The sequence below is a fragment of the Rhinopithecus bieti genome, unplaced genomic scaffold, assembly GCF_001698545.2.
Source record: "Rhinopithecus bieti isolate Rb0 unplaced genomic scaffold, ASM169854v2 scaffold_9976, whole genome shotgun sequence".
Taxonomy (NCBI): domain Eukaryota; kingdom Metazoa; phylum Chordata; class Mammalia; order Primates; family Cercopithecidae; genus Rhinopithecus; species Rhinopithecus bieti.
The window spans coordinates 472,344-483,995 of NW_016806761.1; the positions used below are offsets into that span (position 1 = coordinate 472,344).

Here is an 11,652-nt window from a genome sequence, read left to right on the forward strand (position 1 = left end):
TATCTCTACAAAAATACAAAAATTAGCTGGGTGTGGTGGCACACACCTGTGATCCCAGCTACTTGGGAAGCTGAGGTGGGAGGATTGCTTGAGTCTAGGGAGATCAAGGCTGCAGTGAGCCATGATCATACCACTGCACTCCAGCCTGGGTGACAGAATGAGACCCTGTTACAAAAACAAAAAAAAAAGAGATATTATCCCTAATATATAGAAAGCACCAAAAAAAGAGAAGATAAAGGCCACTAATACAATAGAAAACTGACCAAAATATATGCACAAAAAGCTCACAGAAAAAAATGCAAATGGGGCCAGGTGCAGTGGCTCACGCCTGTAATCCTAGCACTTTGGGAGGCTGAGGCAGGCGGATCACTTGAGGTCAGGAGTTCAAGACCAGCCTGGCCAACATGGTGAAACCCGTCTCTATGAAAAACACAAAAATTAGCTGGCCTGGTGGCGTGCACCTGTAATCCCAGCTACTTGGGAGGTTGAGGCGGGAGAATCACTTGAACCTGGGAGGCGGAGGTTGCAGTGAGCCAAGATCATGCAACTGCACTCCAGCCTGGGTGACAGAGCAAGACTCCCATCTCAAAAAAAAAAAAAAAAAAAGGCAAATGGATCTTAAATTTATGAAAACATACTCAACACAGCACACCTATCAAAGATAAATGCATTTTTAAACTACATTAAGATATTAGACTGGCAAAAATCCAAAAGTTTGACAACATTATCGGCGATGAAGATCCAAGGAAAAAGGCACTTTCATAAATTGCTTAACGGAAATCAAAGTGGCACAACCCTCATGGAGGGAATTTTAGCAATATATAGCAAAATTATATGTGTATTTACCCTTTAAGCCATTCATCCCACTTGGTAGAAATCTATGCCAAAGATATACTTGCAAAAATAAAAAATTACTTATGAAGAAGACTATTTGTTACCATACTGAGATAACAAAACAAAACAAAAAGCAAAACTAGAAACAACTCGAAGGACTGACTGAATAAAATGATGTAAAATCACTCAGTAAGTACTAGATAACTGTGAAAAAGAATGAGGAGGAATTTTGTGTATTGACACAGAGTTGTGCTATTTAGAACTTCCTTCAGAAAAAAACTCGCCATTCAGCTACAAGGAGTGCACCTTTACTAGTGCATTTTGGTTTTTGTTCATGGGAATTTTAATTCTCATCTGGGGGCCACTTGCTTACAGCCTGAAGATATTCCTTTAGTATTTGTTTTTTCTTTTTCTTTCCTTTTCTTTTTTCTTTTTTTTTTTGAGATGGAGTCTTGCTCTGTCATGTAGGCTGGAGTGCAGTAGTGTGATCTTGGCTCACTGCAACTTCTGCCTCCTGGGTTCAAGCGATTCCCCTGCCTCAGCCTCCTGAGTAGCTCAGACTATAGGCACAAGCCACCACTTTTTAAAATATTTTTAGTTGAGATGGGGTTTCACCGTGTTAGCCAGGATGGTATTGATCTCCTGACCTCGTGATCTGCTTGCCTCGGCCTCCCAAAGTGCTGGGATTAGAAGTGTGAACCACCGCGCCCAGACTCTTTTTATTTTTCTTTCTTCTGACAGGTTTCACTTTGTCACCCAAGCTGGAGTACAATGGTGTGGTCACAGCTCACTGCAGCCTCAACCTCCCAGGCTCAAGTGATCTTCCTGCCTCAACTTCGAAGTAGCTGGGACTACAGGTGTGCACCACCATGCCTGGGTAGTTATTTTTTATTTTTATTTTTTAATAGAGAAGAGGTCTCCTTATGTTGCCCAAGCTGGTCTCGAACTCCTCTGTTTAAACGATCCTTCCACGTCAGCTTCCCAAAGTCCTAGGATTAGAGGCATGAGCCACCACACTCAGCCTGGCATTTCTTATAAAGCAGTTCTGCTAGCAACAAATTCTCTCAGTTTTTGTTTATCTGAGAAAGTCTTTATTAATCTTCATTTTTGAAAGGTAGCTTTGCTGGATACAAAATTCTTGGTTGACAGGTCTTCTTCTTTGTGCACTTTAAATATGTTATCCCACTGCCTTCTGGCTTTCATTGTTTCTGCTGAGAAGTCATTTCTTAATCTTTTAAGTGATGAGTCATTTTCCACTTATTATGTTCAAGATTTCCTCCTTATCTTTGCCTTTCAGCATTTTTTTTTTTTTTTTTTTTGAGACGGAGTCTCGCTCTGTCGCCCGGGCTGGAGTGCAGTGGCCGGATCACTGCAAGCTCTGCCTCCCGGGTTTACGCCATTCTCCTGCCTCAGCCTCCTGAGTAGCTGGGACTACAGGCACCCGCCACCTCGCCCGGCTAGTTTTTTGTATTTTTTAGTAGAGACGGGGTTTCACAGTGTTAGCCAGGATGGTCTCGATCTCCTGACCTCGTGATCCGCCCGTCTCGGCCTCCCAAAGTGCTGGGATTACAGGCTTGAGCCACCGCGCCTGGCCTAGTGAGTCCTTCTTTCTTTCCTTCCTTCCTTTAAATGAAAAGAATAACATATAAAAGAACTCCAATATGTCTGGCAGGAGATTTTTCAGTTGAAAACTTACAGACCAGGAGAGAATGGCATGATGTATTTAAAGTGCTGAAGGAAAAATACTTTTATCCTGGAATATTGTATCCAATGAAAATATTCAAAAATGAAGGAGAAATAAACACTTTTCCAGAAAAACAAAAGCTGAGAGATTTTGTCAACACCGGACCTGTCCTACAAGAAATGCTAAAGGGAGTTCTTCAATCTGAAAGAAAAGGATATTAACAAGCAATAACATGTCATCTGGGCTGGGCATGGTGGTTCACACCACCATGGGAGGCTGAGGTGGGAGGCTGAGCACAGGAGTTCGAGACCAGCCTGGGCAACATAGTGAATCCTTGTCTCTACAAAAAAATACAAAAATTAGCTGGGTGTGGTGGTGTGCAGCTATAGTCCCAGTTACTTGGGAAGCTGAGGCAGAGAATTGCAGCCCAGGAGGCAGAGGCTGCAGTGAGCCGAGATGGCACCATTGCACTCCAGCCTATGCAATGGGAGTGAAACCCTGTCTCAAAAAAGAAAAAAAAAAAAATCATCTGAAGGTAGGAAACTCACTGGCAACAGTAAGTACACAGACAAATAAAGAATATTATAACACTGAAACTGTGTTCTTAAATTTAAGACCTAAAACTGCTACTGACCTCGATCCCTGGTGGACTGAACAAAGAGAGTGAATGCAGGAATAAAGACAAAGACAAACAAGTATATTTGGAAGAAGGGGTCAGGGGGCACCTTGACTTTAGTGGACAAGGGCCCAGGCTTTCCACAGCCCTTAGTATTTATTGGTAAAAGAGATAGTGAGAAGTGGGGTGGCAGAAAAGGTCAGCTGCTTGGTCTAGAGTAGGCTTGCAAGACTGCATTCCTCAAACAATAAGCTCTAGATGTCCCAGCAGATAACCTCAAGGAGCCAGGTGCCAGGGAGTGACCGCCCTCAGCAAACCTTCCAGCAGCAGGCGCAGTATGAGTTTGCCCACATCCTGCATTCATGATAGAAGGTTTTCTGTTCGATCATATAGCCTCCAGTGGAATGTTGAGTTGGTCACGATCCCTTTGGCCTTTTCAGCTCCCAACACAGAACTATGGAAACTACTAAAAGAAAACATTGAGGACACTCTCCAGGACAATGATCTGGACAAAGAGTTTTGAGTAATATCCAAAAGCACAGGCAACCAGAGCAAAAATGGACAAATGAGATTACATCAAGTTAAAAAGTTTCTGGCACAGCAAAGGAAACAACCAACAAAGTGAAGAGAAACCCACAGAGTGGGAGAAAATATTTGCAAACTACTCGTCTGACAAAGTATTAAAAACCAGAATATATAAGGAACACAAACAACTCTATAGGAAAAAATCTAATCAATTAAAAATGAGCTGAAGATCTGAATAGGACTTTTCTCAAAAGAAGACATGGTCAAGAGGTCTATAAAAGGTGATCAACATCATTGATCATTAGAGAAATGCAAATCAAAACTACAATAAGATATCATCTAACCCCAGTTCAAATTGCTTCTATCCTCAAGAAAGGCAATAATGAATGCTGGCAAGGATATGCAAAAGAGGAACCCTTATACACTGTTGGTGGGGATGTAAATTATTAGGTTGCTACAAAAGTAATTGTGGTTTTTGACATTGAAAGTAATGACGGCCAGGCGCGGTGTTTCACGCCTGAGAGCCAAGGAGGGTGGCTCATGCCTCGGAGGCCAAGGCAGGTGGATCACCTGAGGTCAGGAGTTCAAGACCAGCCTGGCTAACAGTGAAACCTTGTCTCTACTTAAAATACAAAAAAATTAGCTGGGTGTAGTGGTTTGCACCTGTAATCCCAGCTAGTCGGGAGGCTGAGGCAGGAAAATCGCTTGAACCCAGGAGACGGAAGTTGCAGTGAGCTGAGATCGCACCACTGCATTCCAGACTGGGGGACAAGAGTGAGACTTTGAAAGTCAAAAAGACTTTGAAAAAGAAAAAAAAGAAAAAAGAAAAAAAAAGAAAGTAATGACAAAACATTACAGAACAGGGTAAAATCTCATTTACCTGATGCGATTATTACCCATTGTATGCCTGTATCAAAATATCTCATGTACCTCATAAATATATACACTTACCGTGGGCCAATAAAAATTTAAAAAAAAAGAATTTTAAAAATTAAAAAAGTTATAAGATGATTAGGAAAATTTGAACAGTCACTGGATATTTGATGATATTAAATAATTATTTTCTTATTTTTACAATATAATGATATTATGGTTCTATTCTTAAAGTTCTTATGTTTTACATATATTTACATACTAAAATACTCACCATCATTATATAGTGATGAGATTTTTTAAAAGGGTCCTTAAATGCTCATAAAGGTATTTATGAACAAAATGATATTTTGCCTGGAATTTGCCCAAAAAGAATCCAGGGTTTTGTTACTGTTGTTGTTGTGGCCTTTGGAGAGAGAGGGTGATACTGTGGATGGTTGTCCTCTCCAAATCTCAGGTTGAAATGTGATCCCCAGTGTTGGAGGTGGGGCTTAGAGGGAGGTGTCAGATCATGGGGGTGCATCCTTCATGAATGGCTTAGTGACATCCCCTTAGTGATATCTGAGTTCTCACTCTATTAGTTCACTGGGGAGCTGGCCAAAACTTTAAAAGAAGCCTGGCCCCTCCTCCTCGCTGTCTTACTATGTGACATGCCTACTCCCTCTTTATCTTGCCATGATTGTAAACTTCCTGAGGCCCTCACCAGAAGCAGATGCCGGCAGCACACTTCCTGTTCAGCCTGCAAAACTGGGGGCCAAAATAAACTTCTTTTCTTTATAAATTACCCAGTCTCAGGTATTTTTTTACAGCAATGTAAATGGACTAATACAGAGGAATTATAGGTGAAACAAGATGGATCAGATGTTTCTAACTGTTGAAGCTGAGTGATGATTATATATAAAGATTCATTCATAATTTTCTCAACTTTTATATGTTTGAAATTTCCCACAATAAAAAAATTTTTAAATGAACAAATAGTTCTATCCACTATTCTCTAAACGTATAATAACCTCTGAGAAGAAAGTAGGAAGCTTTGATGGCTGGGCAGAAATAAGTCCTAGCCAGGTCTATGGAGAATACTGCTCTGGGAGACCCCTAGCTCAGGAGTCTTCAGCCCCTGGGCTGCAGACCAGTACAGGTCTGTGGCCTGTTAGGAACTAGTCCACACAGCAGAAGGTGAGCGGCAGGCCAGCAAGCATTACTGCCTGAACTCTGCCTCCTGTCAGATCAGCCGGGGCATCAGATTCTTACAGAAGCGTGAACCCTATTGTGAATTGTACATGTGAGGGATCTAGGTTGCATGCTCCTTATGAGAATCTAACTAATGCCTGATGATCTGAGATGGAACACTTTCACTCCCAAACTGTATCCCCCCACCCCCTGCCCCCAAGGAAAGATTGTCTTCCATGAAACTGGTCTGTGGTGCCAAAAAAGTTGGGGACTGCTGTCCTAGCTGATTGTGATCAAGACCAAGCTATAGAATGCTATGTGTCTTCTTAAGGAACTTTTAGCTAGGCAAGTGTCAGGATAGGTAAGTTCAAGTTCCAGTGTTCAATGCTTTGCTAATTTAGACCCCACTTGACCAAGTCCATTTTATTTTTTTTCATTTCCACATTAATTCAAGTGTCATCTATCCTACAAGACCCAGCTCAAATTCTACCTCTTCCTCACTGATCTCTTAGCTAGTGATCTCCCTTTTTCCATATCCTTTTCAGTGGATTGTTTCCTCACAACTTTTGCCAGCCGGCGTATAGGCTCCTTAAAACCAGGGACCGGCAGGGCACGGTGGCTAATGCCTGTAATCCCAGCACTTTGGGACACTGAGGCGGGTGGATCGCTTGACCTTAGGAGTTTGAGACCAGCCTGGGCAACATAGTGAAACCCCATCTTAAAAAAAAAAAAAAAAATTAGCTGGGTGTGGTGACTTGCCTGTAGTGCCAGCTACTTGGGAGGTTATAGTCCCGTAGTCCCAGCTACTAATACTTGGGAAGCCGAGGTGGGAGGATTGGTTGAGTACAGGAGTCAGAGGTTGCAGTAAGCTGAGATCGCGTCACTGCACTCCAACGGGGGTGATAGAGTGAGACCCTGTCTCAAAAACAAACCAACCCCAAAACCAGGGACCATGACAAATTTTAAAAATCTCTCAGCACCAAAAATAATACTATCCACAAAGTCAGAGCTCCATTAATATTTGAATAAAGGTTAAAAGAGTCCAATAAGTAGATCAATTAATGATTTTTAAGCAAGTGCTGGTCTCTCTGTCCTGGTAGTTTCAAAAAACCCCACTCCGATTCCTATTTTGAAGCCGCCGGATTTTTTTTTTTTTTTTTTTAGACAGAGTCTTGCTCTGTCGCCCAGGCTGGAAGGCCATCTTGGCTCACCGCAACCTCCACCTCCCAGGTTCAAGCGATTCTCATGCCTAAGCCTCCCACGTAGCTGGGACTACAGGCGTGTGCCTCCATGCCCGGATAATTTTTTTTCCCTTGTTTTGTATTTTTAGTAGAGACGTGGTTTTGCCACGTTGGCCAGGTTGGTCTCGAACTCCTGAGCTCAGGCAATCCGCCCTCCTTGGCCTCCCAAAATGCTGAGACTATAGGCGTGAGCCACGGCGCCCGGCCAGCTGCTGGATATTTTGACCACTTCAAGTATACTGAGCACGAAATCAGTGCATCTGGCAGTACATAGGAGACTGAAATACTTTTTTAAAAGTTGTTATTCAGACTGAAGGAGTTTTTCCCTGTGGTCTATAACTGCCACATGCCCGTTCTGTATACGGCCAGCTTGGGCTTTTTCAATCCCGCGTCCACTACCTAAGAGAACACGTCTGCAAGGCTTGGAGTGAGTACGGTACAATCAGCTTCAGATGTTAAGCAAATATTCCAACCTGGCGTAGGAAAATGGAATATGGATGGAGCTTTATGAAGGTGAATGGTCAGGCAAAGGATCTTAGTGGATGAAAGACCGTAAAGATTCATCCCAACCAAAGACCAAAAAAGACACATAAGAGCAAAACATCAGGAAGAACACTCCTGTGTGGAAAATATTATACGGAAAACAAAAGAAGAGTAACTTTTTCCCTTTTGGTTTAGCCCGCTCTGGTCCTCAGGTCGACCGTCACCACCTGACACACAGCGACCTGGGAAGGAGGTAAACGCAGGCACTGCCCTCGCGGCCCCGGGGAAGCCCGGAAGCGCGCCCAGAGCCAGGCCCCGGGCGGGTGCCACCGAGCGCGGACCTCCCTCGCATCCTAGAGCGGCCGCGCGGGACCCGGCCGGCGGCGCACTTCCGCCCGGGTGCATTGCAGCCCCGCGGACGGTTGGGCCAGGGTGCGGGCCTGCGCCTCCCTCGGCTCCTGGCGCGGGCCTCGGGTAGAGGGTGAGTGCAGTGGGCATGCCAGAGGGGGGCGGGCGCGCTTCCTCAGGACTCGCCGGCTCAACCAGCCCGGCCTGGCGCCGGGGACCTAAGCCTGGGGAGCGCCCGGGAGCGAGGACTTGCCTCGTTCACCGCCCGGGGCCGGAGCCTCGGCCGCCCGGCGCCGCCGCACACCCCGCCTTTTTCGAGGCTAACGCGGTCTCATGGGGGAGCCTGAGCTCTCTAGAGGCGGAAATCTGGCCTCTGGCCCTGCCTGTACCTTGGCCTCACTTTCTGCTTCCCGGCCCCGGTTCTTTCAGCTCTAAGATGGAGGACGGCGGTATCTGCCCTGTGCACACCACAGGGTGATTGCAGGGTTGACACTGCCTGTCTGAAAACGAAGGAGCTCCGGTTCTCAACCCGGCAGCCAGTAGAATCGCTTGGGAAGCCTCCAAATGCTGATGCCCCATCATCACCGGGGAATTGTGATCTGTGGCCAGGACCGAGATCCACAGGCCCAGAGTGAAATGACAGTACTGTGATCACGACTGGAATGTGCACTTCGCCGAATGTGGATCACAGTCTTGAGAAAGCAAGCAGCTGGGTTTTTGTTTTTGTTTTTTTTCCAAGAAGACAGGGACCTAATCTGGTTTGCTCGCATTTAATTCCTAGTGCCTAGAATGGTGCATGTCCCAAAACATGCACCATTGATGAAATAATTTCTAATTATTTCCCGAGCTGTTTGGAGGGTTTTCATTATATTTGTTTTTAAATTATTATGGAAACATTCAAGTCATATATGAAAATTTAATAGTATACTGAACTTCCAATTCATGATCAATCCTGTTTCATGTTACCCTCTCCCCCACTGTAGTATTTGAAAGCAAATCTGAAATGTACCATTCCATCTGTTATCTTGTTCATGTTTATAAAACACAATAACACCTTTTAAAACATAAAGCCATTATTAGTGTAATTAGCACCTCATTTTACCCTCTACTGTCCAGTCAGCATTTACATTTTCCTAGTTGTCTTTCTCCTCTTCCCTGGTTTGTCCACAGCAGTATCCAAACTACACACGTTCCATTTGGTTGATGTCTGTTAGATCTCTCTTAATCTTTTCCCCTCTGTCTCTATTTTGTTCCCTGTATTTTACTTGAAGAGCAAGTCATTTGTACGGTTCACGTTTTCTACATCCAGGATTTTGCTTTTTCCATCTCCTTTAATAAGCAGGTATTTAGACCTGTAGCCTTGTTCAGGTCAGGTTCTATTTTTTGGCAAGAGAGCTTAATGGGGGCTTACTGTGTTTTTCACATTGTATCACGCCAGGAGTTAGATAGCATCTTGCCTCTTTGTGGACCTTTTAGCATCATAGGGTAACAATTGACCAGGGAATGCCAGCAAATACATGCAAAAGAAATGAGAGAATATCACCTTTTGGCAACCCCTAATGAAATAATGGATTCTGGCAATGATCACTAGTGGCTGTTAACATCAGAAAGAGAGACAGCTAGACTGCGTGCTGCCTAATGGGGTGCTTCCATCAGACAGCACACGTTTGTCTTATCAAGTATTCTTGGAGTAATGGGGTTGGTGTGTATAGATGAAACATGATTGCCCATGAGTTAACAATTGTTGAAGTTCGATGATGGGTGTGTGGCATTGCATTATGCTAATTTCTACTTCTATATGTGTCTAAAGTTTTTCAGAATAAAACTTTTAAAAAGATTAATTAGTTGGTGAGTTTAGATCAACCTGATCCATCCATTGCAGTTCTCTGTTAGCCTTTTCACTAAGTGGTTCTCAAATCTGACTCCATGTTAGGATCACAGGAGAAGGCTTTTTATTTTTTTTATTTGTTAATACTGAAACATGTCTCACTTGCAGAATTTCCTATTTAAATGTTCTGGGATGGGAGCCCAATTATTGATGTGGTTTTTTGTTTTGTTTGGGACTACAGGTGTATGCCACCATGCCCGGCTAATTTTTTATAGAGACAGTCTTGCTGTGTTTCCCAGGCTGGTCTTGAACTCCTGGCCTCAAGCCACCCTGCCAAAATGCTGAGTTTACAAGCATGAGCCACCATACCTTCACTGATATGTTTTAAAAGCTCTCCAGGTGATTCTAATATGCCCCCGGGGTTATGTACTACTGATCTAAATCCATTATTTGTTAGGGATGACAAAGTGATTATATTCTGTTATTCCTTCTGCAGTTCATTTGCCTTTACAAATGTTAACTTTCTGCATTCTATTTATTCTTACCTATCTTGCAAATCAATAAGGAAGCCTCTGCAAATAAAGCTCCTTTATTATTAGAGGAAGACTTGATCTTGGAGGTGAAAATGTAGAGTAACACATGGAAGGGATATTAGCAATAACCTCAAGGCTATGCTTAAGGTAGAGATGCACCACCTTATGTATGAGGGTTGGGGGCAGGAAGTATGGGGAGGAGCTGTTTCCCAAAATGGAAGGGAAGACTAGGTGGTGTGTAGTTAGAGAACCATGTTTGGGCATATGACACATTTCCCCCCCCCAAAAAAAAAAAAATTCTGCGTTAAGTAAATATAAATTAAAAAAAATTAAATAAAATGCCACTCATTAAAACATAATCCAAAGATTTAAAAGAAAAGTTAATCCCCCATGCAGCCCCCAACCCATCACTTTAATCACCCCTGAGATAACCCATATTAACAGGATGGTGTGTATCCTCTCCCACATCAGACTTCCTCTGTCTTACGTAAATGTAGGGGTTTGGGGTATTGTTATAAAAATGAGATCATGCCATAGCCGTCTGTAACTTTTCTCTGTCATCCCTCCATGACAGTAGTTACAGAAGACTATTAGCTGCAGAATAAATAGTTGATAGAATAAACAATAATACAAATGTACAATAAAATATTCAGCCATTTTCCTATTGACATATTTAGATTGCTTCCATATTTTAGCCAACTTGAGACCACCACAATACACGTCATTGTACATAGATCTTTATTATTTGGGTAGATTCCGAAAAATGGGAATTGCTGGGTGAAAGCATATAATTATCAACAGCATCATTATTACTGGTAATATATATTGCCAAATTATTCTCCCAAAGCATAATCGCAATTCATAACTTTGTCACCATTAGTTTGTGACAGTACCCATTTACCCTCATCCTGGTTAGCACTGGCTAGCATTGCTCCATTGATACTTGCCTGCCAGCTGATGTGTGGTAAATGGTCGCTTTTTTTGTTTGTTTATTGTGAGAGTGTTCTTGTTCTGTCTTGTTCTGTCACCCAGGCTTGAGTGCAGCAGTGAGATCACTGCTCACTGCAGCCTTAACCTTCCAGGTTCCAATGATCCTCGTGCCTCGGCCTCCTGGCAAGCTGGGACTACAAGCACATGCCTCCATGTCCAGTTGATACTTGTTTTTAATTTTTTTGTAGAGACAGGGTCTCACTATGTTGCCTAGGCTGGTCTCAAACTCCTGGGCTCAAGCGATCCTCTCACCCCAGCCTCCCAAAATGCTGGGATTACAGGCATGAGCTACTGCACCCAGCCTCTTTTTTCTTTATTTTGCATTCCACTAACTACCTGAAGACTGAACCCGGCCGGGCGCGGTGGCTCAAGCCTGTAATCCCAGCACTTTGGGAGGCCGAGACGGGTGGATCACGAGGTCAGGAGATCGAAACCATCCTGGCTAACACGGTGAAACCCCGTCTCTACTAAAAAAATACAAAAAACTAGCCGGGCAAGGTGGCGGGCGCCTGTAGTCCCAGCTACTC

The 11,652-nt window shown here is 43.6% G+C and overlaps 2 protein-coding genes across 2 annotated transcripts in view; both read left to right on the forward strand.

The window, feature by feature from the left end:
* Positions 1-7,814: 7,814 nt before the first annotated feature.
* Positions 7,815-11,652, forward strand: part of ELAC1 (elaC ribonuclease Z 1) — a 20,723-nt gene continuing 16,885 nt past the window's right edge. Inside the window, exon 1 of the mRNA XM_017877555.1 lies at positions 7,815-7,907. The gene's annotated coding sequence lies outside the window, so the exon portion shown is untranslated. The remainder of the gene's footprint in view (positions 7,908-11,652) is intronic.
* SMAD4 (SMAD family member 4) overlaps positions 7,828-11,652 on the forward strand; it is a 121,582-nt gene continuing 117,757 nt past the window's right edge. The window contains exon 1 of the mRNA XM_017877552.1: positions 7,828-7,907. The gene's annotated coding sequence lies outside the window, so the exon portion shown is untranslated. The remainder of the gene's footprint in view (positions 7,908-11,652) is intronic.